The sequence below is a fragment of the Chiloscyllium plagiosum genome, chromosome 4 (assembly GCF_004010195.1).
Source record: "Chiloscyllium plagiosum isolate BGI_BamShark_2017 chromosome 4, ASM401019v2, whole genome shotgun sequence".
In the NCBI taxonomy this organism is placed as follows: Eukaryota; Metazoa; Chordata; class Chondrichthyes; order Orectolobiformes; family Hemiscylliidae; genus Chiloscyllium; species Chiloscyllium plagiosum.
In genome coordinates, this window is record NC_057713.1 from 119630720 (window position 1) to 119642479 (window position 11760).

Sequence of the window (11760 nt, forward strand, 5' to 3'; positions counted from 1 at the left end):
TTCATCAGGAATAAAGGCAGAGAGCCTGAAGGGTGGAGAAATAAACTAGAGGAGTTGCTCTTGCCAAATAAGGAGGAACAGGACAGTTCTGAACATGTTAAGGTACTATCTCCAAGTGTATTTCTTGCTTTTGGATTCTTAACCTTGAAAGGATGCATCTAGAACTGATGTTATAGAGAAATTTCAGATCCTTATTATGTTGAAAATGTTAACCTCAAATATTAGCTTGAAATAAATCTTGTGAGTAGAGCCAAAGGTACAAGTTGAAACTAGTGGAAGACAGTTTTAAACTGGTGAGTAAATTCAATACTGATTTTAATTACTTTTGAAAATTACCTTCTTTACATGATTTGACATGAAATTAACATTTACACCATCATTTCCTGGTTTAGCCTCTGTGTATCTCGGTGAAGACTCTTCAATCTGATTTCATAAGCAGGCAGCTGATTGCTTACCCTGTTCACACAAGTTTCAAATTCTGGGAGGATGCTGCAGTGTAATGGCTTCCTAATCACAGCAATTTGGAAATAAAATCTCTTCGAAAATCTATGTCAGACTAATGTTGTACTGGTATCTTTACTCACCTTTACCATAAACCTGCAGCCCATTGGTTCTGATTTATTAAGACTGGCTAGCCATAAAATATGATTTATTTAGTTGTGATAAAGAGCTGCACTCAAAATGTTTCTCATTTTAAATTGATTTGCTGTTTATTTCTACCATTTTTCATTTCCATCCTAAATTGGACAGCACAGAGCTGTACACACACAGTTCTCTTGAAAGAGTTTGCACCACAGACCATCATTTGATTGTCTGGGCAATAATGAGGTTAATGAAAAGTTAAAGGGGTGTGTAGACAGTCCAGGAATGTGGGAGGAGTGTGTACGTGGGTGGTCATTAAAGATCCCTATCATAATTTTGTCAGTGGTTGCACCCATGTCAGTGATCATCTCCTGGCATTCATCCTTCAGCTGTGTGTGCCCAAAGTCAGTCTGGTAGTTATTTCAGTCTTCCTGCTGGAATAGCAGTATGATGTTCTTTTTTCACACATCTTTTCTGAGGCATTTCGTTATTCCCACATCAACTATGATTGCAAGTTACTGATTATTCCTTTCTTGTTATTTTAAGGGAACAAGTGTGAACAGGGTTCAGTTTTTACCACCTGCTAGCAATAGCAGTCGGGCAGTATTGATGGCAGTGACACTGTGATTTAACAAGAGTCCCTGGCTAATGAGTAAAGGGTGGGGATTGAATCCTAATGTAGCAGTTGGTGAAATTTTGTTAAAAAGCTGGTGTAATGTGAGACTACCTGCTCATCTGAGAACAGCAGACTGCAGCCTTCCTCATTGGGTTTTGTGATATCCCTGTCTCTCTTAGGAATGGCCACAGCCCATTTAAGCCAGTTCTGCTGCCTGTTCTTTGTCTGGGGTTAGGATGAGCAGGGAACTGATAGAAACAAAAACAGAAATTGCTGGAAAATCTCAGCATGTCTGGCAACATCTGCGAAGAGAAACCAGAATCGACGTTTTGGGTTCAGTGACCCTTTTTCAGAACAGTTTTTATTTCTTTTGTTTCAGGTTTCCAGCTTCCGCAGTTATAGAGTCATAGAGATGTACAGCACGGAAACAGACCCTTCTGTCCAACCCGTCCATGCCGACCAGATATCCCAACCCAATCTAGTCCCACCTGCCAGCACCTGGCCCATATCCCTCCAAACCCTTCCTATTCATATACCCATCCAGATGCCTCTTAAATGTTGCAATTGTACCAGCCTCCACTACCTCCTCTGGCAGCTCATTCCATACACGTACCACCCTCTGAGTGAAAACGTTGCCTCTTAGGTCTCCCTTATATCTTTGCCCTCTCATCCTAAACCTATGCCGTCTAGTTCTGGACTCCCCGACCCCAGGGAAAAGACTTTGCCTATTTACCCTATCCATGCCCCTCATGATTTTATAAACCTCTATAAGGTCACCCCTCAGTCTCTGGCACTCCAGAGAAAACAGTCCTAGCCTATAGTTCTGCCCGTATAGTTCTTTCCATTTATTATCTAGGGAACTGTTAGAATATTGGCAGCATGAGGTCAACACATTTTTCAGCTCTGATCTCCAGCATCTGCAGTCCTCACTTTCTCCTAGCATGAAGTCAGCCCTTCAAGTGCATATCATCCATGTGATGCTAAGATTTGCATGTAGTTGTTCTTTCTGACATGCCTATGCAGTGGCACAGTTAGACTGAGTAGTGTCTCAATGAGTCACATTGCAATGAGATGAAGGGCTTTTGCCCGAAAAGTCGATTTTGCTGCTCCTCAGATGCTGCCTGAACTGCTGTGCTCTTCCAGCACCACTAATCCAAAATCTGGTTTCCAGCATCTGTAGTCATTGTTTTTACCCAATGAGATGATGGTACCACTCGCCACTGTGGAGCACCACTCACTTATCCTCTTTTTACACTGGATCCTGGGTTCTTTTCTGAGAGACACGAGAGCTGACCTGCTGTCTAACCTCACTCGAGACTGCTTGGGAGGACTTCTGCTGCCAGTCCTGGAGAAAAGGACCTCCCTTCTTTCATGCATGTTCTGGTCAAGAGCAAGACATTGCTTAACTTTGGGGCCAGTTATTGTCTGGTCTGAGATGCCTCTGCAAGAGTGGTTGGGACTGACACCAGCTCCAGCAAAGCTACAGGCCTGCAGTAAGTGAAAGCCTTTCTCTGTGACCTTTGATTATGGAGTCCAAACCTTTGACCCTGGAATGCCCCAGCAAGGGCAAAAAAGCCCTAAGCGTCAATGACAACATGTGCATACATAATAAAAACGTGTCCTGTATCCAAATGCAAGCAATAGCCTTTAACATGCCCAACACAACACTTGAATTCTAAGTAGAAGATACTGTTTATAGGATGGTATAGAAAGAAAAAAGCAAGGCCCATTTAATTTAACATGTCCCCTGTTGATTGTCACATGACAATAATAATGGATAATTGACTTATCGTAACAATTTATCTTTGCAAATAATCCATTGAGACCCGGAGATGATATAAAGAAAACTTCAACAATGGTCAGCTTTGGGAATCACATTGGCTCCCAATGCTTGCAACACCAGACCAACAGTTACCACATGTTGTGTCTCCAATTACTCAAACTGTATTCCAAACTAATCTTCTGATTTGTAATTGTCTAGAGTCAGGATGGAAAGCACCCGCACCTGTAATTATGGAGATCAGAATCTGAAAATATAAGTAGGACCCCCAGTTACTATTTTAAGTTGGAACTGGATACAGCCTGCATCATTATGCGTAATGGGACGGAAGGGGCCAGCCAGAAATAAAGAGCCATTTTTTTGTGTGAGCTGGGCTAATAACGTCCAGAATCACCACCTTGCACAGTTGTGACATTCTCCCCCTTCCCAACAGCATACTTTGTGATGGCTATTCTTTTCTCCATCTGACCAGTTTTACCAGGAGGCCTGCAACACAGCTTCTATATGTGGATTAGGTCAGACGCCAATTTACAAACACGGTTCTGCTGATGGGACAAGAGCCTGACCAGTGCATTCTGACGTTCAGCTATCCAAAAGGTAAATCTGTCCCTGTAATGCTTCATCTCATTGAAAGGGTCACTGAGCTCAATACTTGCTTCTGCTGTTCACTCCTCTAAAGCATTATTGCTCCTTCCTACTTTAGAAGTGTATGTTTAAAGATCGAGTTTATGATTTGTTACCCCCAACATATGCTGGACGCAGCTAACAGAAACTAAAAATAGGGAAAGCAGTGGGATCATCCTCAATCTCTATCCAATTCTGATTATATGGATATTTGTCAATCGGCACATGAAGCTATGTTATTCTTATCTGATGTTTCTTGTTATGTTTGACAAGCCCAACGTGGCTGTTGAATGATAGTGATATCCAGGAATGTGGGGTCCTTTCAACATGATTCCTTAGCCAAAGGAAGATTGCTCCTGGGGTGTCTAAGGTTTGCAGTGCAGAGGTCTAATTTGGGGAAATGTACAATTAAGTAACAATATTCAAATTCACTGGCTAATGTTTGCATAATTTTAATTCATTGAAAAAATGATCAAGCTGAAGGATGAAGGGTTATCTTCAAGGTATAGTCAATATTTAAATAAATTAAAGAGGAGAATGTAAGTTAGGAAAGAGTGATATTTAATTTAGCTTTTAGCAGGACAATAAGACTGAAAGAAGTAAGGTTTACAGTCCTGTGAAAATATGCCACATTAAGTGACAGTGCATAAAGTGTTAATTTCAAAGCAGCGAGAATCCTGAGTCAATGGGTCAACATTGCGAATGGTCTAGGGGGAACTAATGAGAATGTAGCCATATGCACAAATAAGCAACGAAAAGAAACATTATTACAATGTAAAGAGAAGGTAGGTTCTCTCAGTTACCATCGGGTTACCTTATTAATGGCAGTGTTTTTCTTGCATCTTTTTCAGGCTTAAGGTTCAAAAGACCCCCCAAAAATATAGGAACGTTATTCAAGTTTGAGGGAGGAAAGGTACAATGTTGGAAATCAAATGTTTTGCAGCAACTGTGAGGGAGACATAGGTACTTAACTTGTGTTCTCAGGTTATGAGGATAATGTCTGCAAGTTAAAATTTACCAAGTATTAAATTTCTCTGGGCCTCAAACTGCTGGGTCCAAGGCACTTTCCTGTCTGATTGACTCTTGTCCTGAATTGAAATTATTATCAAGGAAACAAAGAATTCCCACATGATTGCTCACGATGTGTACGTGCAATGGAGCATCCCCAGGATTAGCCTTTATGTCTCTGGTCCTTCTGAAGAATAAGGGCAGGAGAGAAATGTCTCATTTAAATGGCACTGGATCCTGGACAAACATACACTAACTTCATTGATATATTCATGACAGAGAAACTGAAGTCAAGAAAATTTCTGGCAACAAAACCCTTCCTGTTGACCCGCCCACCTTGGGCATCCTCTTGGAGATGTTTGAAACACCCAAAGTTATTATCTGTCCACGTCTCATTGACTGACTAATCGATTTAAGGCAGGTTTGTAGTTGTATGCCAGAACTTTTGCATCCATCCGAGTTACAGAGCTCAATTTCTGACAGAAGTTCTGTGATTGAATACAGAATGTTTTAACTCCTGAAATATTATGTTAGTCAGAAGTAGCTCAAATTCTGTGGAGCAACATCCAATCTCATGTGGGCGTCTTCTTAATTTGACTGTTCAGGATTTTTAATTTGAAATTTGAATACAGTTAGCATATGCCCAAATCGACGACTTTGAAATTCAGACAGTTATTTCAGCAAAAGCAACAACCAATCTGTAGAAAAGGAAGATTCCACCAAATTGATAAGATGAATAGCCATTAATCTTTGAGAGTAATAGTGTTTAAGTGACAATTTATACCCAAGGACCTGTGGAGTGGCGATCACCCTACTTCTCTTTACTTCATTCCAAGGAATCCACAAGGACAAACCTTGGTTTAATGTTTCACCAATATGATGATGCATCAAACAATGTCGCACTCCCTTCGTACTTGGGCTGTAATAGCAACTTGCATGAAAGGGAGTATCCTAATGCAGAACCTGAACAACCTTCTGACTCCGTCAAATATGCGAACAACTAATTAAGCAAATATTTCTTTGCCATTGTTAAGGCTTTTCTCTGTGCTTTGGGATGCTTTTCTATATTTCATTCATCATGTAAATGCAAGTTATTGTTGTTATGTTCTTATGCCTAATTATTGTGCACATTAAATCTATGACACTCGGTTTTGCTCTTCTGAACTGATTGCTAATAGTCAAATTATTTTGTTTCATTCAATTGAGTAGTTACATGTCCAAAGATCATGACTTTATTTTGAAGAGAACAGGTTACTGGTCATGTTTTACTTTTTAGGGCCCAGCTTGTATGAGCTGGAAATTAGAAGAGACTTCGTTGAAACATACAAGAACCTGAGAGGTCTTGACAAGGTACATGAGAAAGGATGTTTCTTTTTGTGGGAGAATCCTGTGGGACGTTTATACATACATAGGAAAAAGAAGTAAAAATCTCCTTATATACATCCATAGATTTTCTGCCACATTTCCATTATAATTACAATGGTGGAAAGGCTGTCCTGTCTGAGGAAATTCCCTCCGTTGTTAATACTGTCAACCATCTTGTTTGTGTGTTAGAATGTGGGAACTCAGGTTGTCAAATTGAAACACAGTTTAAAGAATTGTAATGTCAAACTCAGTGTAATGAAGATGAATGTTCCATTTCTTACCTCGCCCTCCCTATGCTTTCCCCATATCCTTACATTCCATGTTTGTTATTAGAGCAATATCAGACAGCAAACTGTTTTCTTCCAAGCTGAGACTGCTATATTAGTTGACCAGACAACTCTTGCTTGATGGTTATGTGCAACAAACAGGTAATTTTCACTTTTTTGTGAAATAAATATTAGGTGACTTCAAAGGAATTAGAAATCTGCAGTTAAGTATACCATGCAACTAATCCATTCCAGTGTGGATCATTTTACCCTAACACCACAAATTAAAACAGCACCTTTTCAATCCCCAAAATGTTTAGCAAAATTTTCTCGAAGAACCTTATGACAATATTAATAAAGGCTAAGACTCAAAACATTTAGTGTAGTGTCATAGAGTTATACAGCACAGAAACAGACCCTTCAGTCCAACTCGTCCATGCTGACCAGATATCCGAATCTGACCTCGTCCCATTTGCCAGCATTTGGCCCATATTCCTCTAATCCTTTCTATTTATATACACCTCCAGGTGACTTTGAATGTAATTGTTCCATCCTCCACCGGTTCCTCTGATAGCTCATTCTATACATACATCAACCTCTGCATGAAAAAGTTGCCCCTTAAGCCCTCTCCCACCTTAAATCTATGACCTCTAGTTTTGGACTCCTCCACCTTCGGAAAAAGACCTTGGCTATTCACCTTAACCATGCCCTTCATAATTTTAAAAGCATCTATAAGGTCACCCCTCAGCTCCAGGGAAAAAAGCCCCAGCCTATTCAGCTTTGCCCTACAACTCAAATCCTCCATTCCTGGCAACATCCTTATAAATCTTTTCTGAACCGTCTCAAATTTAACAACATCCTTGCTATATAAGAGCGACCAGAATTGTACACAGCATTCTAAAAGTGGCCTTACCAACATCCTGTACAGCAGCAGCAACTCCTTTATTCAATGATCTGACCAATGAAGACAAGCGTGCCAAATACCTTCTTCACCACCCTGTCTACCTGTGACTCCACTTTGATTGAAATAAGCACCAACACCCCCTAGGTCTCTTTGTTCGGCAACACATCCCAGAGTCCTACCATTAACTAGTTCCTGCCCTGGTTTGCCTCACCAAAACTCAAAACCTCATTTTTCTAAATCAAACTCTGTCACTCATCAACCTATTGGCCCATTTGATCAAGGTTTCATGGTATTCAAAGGTGATTCAGGAGCCATGTATTGTTATATCACATCAATCTGATGATCAAAGTTTATTCATCTCATTTATAAAGAGTGGTGCCCCTTGGGTTGGCATTTAGAGTATTTCCCACAATGACAAACGCCTAAGAATTTTTAAAAGAATCTTCACATTCAGATGGCCCCGCTTTTGGTACAGAGCATACGCAAACTTGGCAAATATAGTTAACTGCTCAAATATGAAACAGCATTACATATCTACACCACTGCTGCAAGATCTCTGAGCCAGTGTTATCCTATACTCTTGTGTAAAATTCTATAGTCATCCATGGTTTTAACTGACACCTTCTACAGAATTGCCCTAACGTTTTCTTTACATGAATGAACCTCAAGTATTAATTTTGGAACTTTTAAGTAACTCGGTAATTGATGACATTTTCAGAATTTTTTAAGAGTCAATTTTACTTCAGAGTTCCGGCACATTGTGCATTGCATCTTATATCCTTTACAAGTATACACATGCTGCATTATTGAAGTACTTTTGTAACAATAAACTTTTTAAGTTTTGATTAAAGAGCCATTTGAACATTCCCTCATTTTAAATGACTGGCAATCGCTGTAGAGAAGGGAAATGTAAATCATCATTTTACCTGAGAAGGAATTCATGCTGTTGTTATCACAAATCTTGGATCACAGATCTCTTATTCTGTAGTACTAAGCTCCAGGTTCTCTGTATCTGCTATACTGAGCATTTTATAGACCAATGCTGTTTATACCACAGATCTTGGGTGTGGTTAAGCTAATTTTCATTTAGCAGGAAAAAACGTATAATAAACAAGATACGAGGAAGCATTAGAGAAGATTGTCAGCAGAATGTTTTTGAGTAACTAATGCTTTGGTTTCATTTCTGATGCTCCAATAAACCTATAAAAATATGTCATGAAAAGGTTGGATGGTAATTATGAAGAAAATTAGATAGGGCAAGTAATAACTGCAAACAAATAAATCTATAATATTTTTGAATACAAATTCTAAAAGTCTGTTGAGATTGTCAAAGGAATTAACTGCACCCAAAATTTGCTGATTGAAATCCAGTCTGTCTAATATCATTTTACAAAATGCCACAAGCAATGTTATTGAATAATTTGAATGTATTTCTTTTGTGTTGAAATGATAAGAAACAGAATAAAAAGATGTGATTGGTTAATTTGTAAATGGAAGTTAAGCCATAGCTTTACATCTGAATACTTTGTTTAACACTGTACATTAGAAAAAGTGGAACTTTGTGATACATTAGTTAATGCATACAACAGGAGTATAAGTCACTGTCTTCCAAATTTCCATCATTTGCAAAGAAAAAAAACCTATTCAAGTCTTCCTGCTATTATTGCACTGACATTTACACTGGCATTAAGAACATAACAAGATCACCATCTCTATAAGTGCAGCTATCCTGATACACTTAGTACAATTCCCTAGATCCCGTATTCTGGAATTCCCTCCCCAAGCTTCTCTGCTTTCTCCTGCCCGTTTCTCCTGCAAGATTCAACTTAAAAACTCACGACTTTGTTAAAGTATTAATCACCCCTCCTAGTAATTTTTTTCTCTCACTTGGCTTGATATTGAAAATTGCTGTAGTTTTATGGGGAGTTTAAGGGCATTTAAGTAGATTTAAGGAGAAGCTAGGTAAGTATAAAAGGAGAATGAAACGCTAGAGTATGTTGATGGGGTAGGATGAAGAAGGGTGGAAGGAGGTTCTTCTGTGGAATAAACACTTGATGACCTTTTGGGCCATATAGTCTGTTTCTATGCTGTAAGTATTATGTCATTATGACATAAGGCAGCTTCTGTCATTGGGATATTCCTGATAAATTAACAATAGGATGGGACTGATGCAGTGAAAAATGTCTTCTTGTCCAGCTGTAAATTCTAGCATGACGTAAGTATAGACAAGATCACGTTGGTTATCAGAAGCAGGTCATGACTGATTAATTGTGAAACCAACCTGAAGATGTTGAGACTAGCTATCCCATTTAAAATCCACAAACTGACTACACTTCCAGATTTAACCTGGGGTCCTTATGAAGTGTACAAAAAAGAACTGGGGATTTCACTTGCTAAGATTTCATGAGACTGCAGGCAAGAGTTTAAATAAAGTATTATATTTGTTCAAATGTACAATAGTATTATTTAACCATAGCTTATGTAATGCATCATGATAATTTATAAAGTTAAAAATCACAATACCAGGTTATAGTCCAACAGGTTTAATTGGAAGCACACTAGCTTTCGGAGCGACGCTCCTTCATCAGGTGATTGAGGTGATAACCTGGTGTTTTGTGATTTTTAACTTTGTACGCCCCAGTCCAACACCGGCATCTCTGAATCATGGTAATTTATAGCTTGTGACCGGAAATTTCCATTCAAATTTGCTGATCAATTGAGCGGAAATTAAGAAAACTGTTTGAAAAGGTTACTTGAAATTTCAGCCCAGTTTGTGTCCAGTGCAGACAGACTTTCCATATTCTTTTCCATTACATTTAGAAGTATCCTGCTGAAATCTCATAATATTTGTGGATTGGTAACAGTCTTGGGGAGCTATCCCACAGACTAGGTAAGCAGCAACCAACCAGAGCCATTACTCACAGAATCATGCTTTAAAGTCAGGAGAGAGCAGTCCCCAGAGTTGTCAACAATTGGCAGAATCATTTCAGCAATCTCCAGAGTCATAGAGTCATACAGCACAGAAACAGACACTTGGGTCCAACCAGTCCATGAGAATTATCATGATGCATTACATAAGCTATGGTTAAATAATACATTCCTGAAGAAGGGCTTAGGCCCGAAACGTCGATTCTCCGGTTCCTTGGATGCTGCCTGACCTGCTGCGCTTTTCCAGCAACACATTTTCAGCTCCAACCAGTCCATGCTGACCATAATCCCAAACTAAACTAGTTCCACCTGCCTGCACTTTGTTCATATCTCTCTAAACCTTTCTTATTCATATACATATCGAAATGTCTTTTAAACATTGCAACTGTACCCGCATGCACCACTTCCTCTGGAGGTTCATTCTACACAGAACCACTCTCTGTATAAAAAAGTTGGCATCATATTCTTTTTAAATCTTCTCCTCTCACCTTAAAAATATGCTCCCGAGCCTTAAAAACTCTCACTCTAAGAAAAAGACACCTGCTCTTCACCTTATCTCTACCCCTCATGATTTTAAAAATCTCTATAAGGTCACCTCTCAACCTCACTGATCCAATGAATAAAGTCCCAGTCTATTTAGCCCCTCCCTATAACTCAAACCTTCCATTCCCAGTAACATTCTGGTAAATCTTTTTGAACTCTCTTCAGCTTGATAGTGTCCAGGGTGACCAGAACTGGACACAATAGTCTGGAAGATGCCTTATCAGCATCCTGTACAATCTCAACATAATGTCCCAACCCCTGTACTCCAAGCCTGAGCAATGAAGGCAAGCATGATAAACTCTTTCTTAATCACCTGTCTACATGTGATGCAACCTTCAAAGAATTAGGCACCTAAACCCCGAGGTCTCTGAGTTCTACAACATTACCTACTTTTGGGTGGAGCTGGGAGCAGTATTTGAAAGTTGTGCATTTGATAGCGTCCTGACATTCCTGCCTCTGTATACATCTGCTGGAGGCATATTCTAAGTGATGGTGGTTAACCATCCAATAGAAGCAGTTAGTGAATTAGTGTCAATTAAAAACTCAATTGGGTCAAGGTGCAGGTACTGCCAGGACTTTCCCTTCTGGGATAGGCAACCATCATCTTCAACACACCCCACTGAGTTAAAAAATCAACAGAAACCAAAAAGTGGCCAGCTGTCCCTCATCTCAATGACCCCATGGTTGAGGTACATGAAGGGCTTTTGTGGTGCAGTGGTAGTGTCACTACCTCTCAGCCAGGAAGCCATTTTCAAGTCTCAACTGCTACAGAGTTGTGCCATAACATCTCTGATCATGTTGATGAGGAAAATATCTATTGAGCTATATGATAGTGCAGTAGTAGTGCACCACTTTGGACTAGGACACCTGGGTTTCAAGTCCCATCTGCTCAGGACGTGTATGATAATATCTCTCAATAGATTGATTTGGAAAATATCTATTCAGCTATTTGAAGAAAAGGTGTATGAGCTGAGTCATGAACATTCCTGTGGAGTGCATTCTCTTCAACATTCTACAAAAAGCTACAGATCTTCCATGTGTTTACATTTTCAGCTGGTTCCCTGGAGTACGTCCAGTTCATTGACTATTCATGCTTCCCTCCCATGGCTGCAGTGTCTATCATTTTCAATAGCGTTTGGAGACC

General features: G+C 39.5%; 1 long non-coding RNA gene across 2 annotated transcripts; it reads left to right on the forward strand.

Annotated features, from left to right (window-relative positions):
* On the forward strand, positions 1 to 5790 carry LOC122549352. 2 transcript variants are annotated; one of them, XR_006311496.1, is made up of 3 exons: positions 1 to 102; positions 3451 to 3575; positions 4454 to 5790. It is a non-coding gene; the product is annotated as an uncharacterized LOC122549352 (long non-coding RNA). The 2 variants fall into 2 exon arrangements; XR_006311497.1 differs by lacking the exon at positions 1 to 102 and adding an exon at positions 2606 to 2691.
* The last annotated feature ends 5970 nt before the right edge of the window (positions 5791 to 11760 follow it).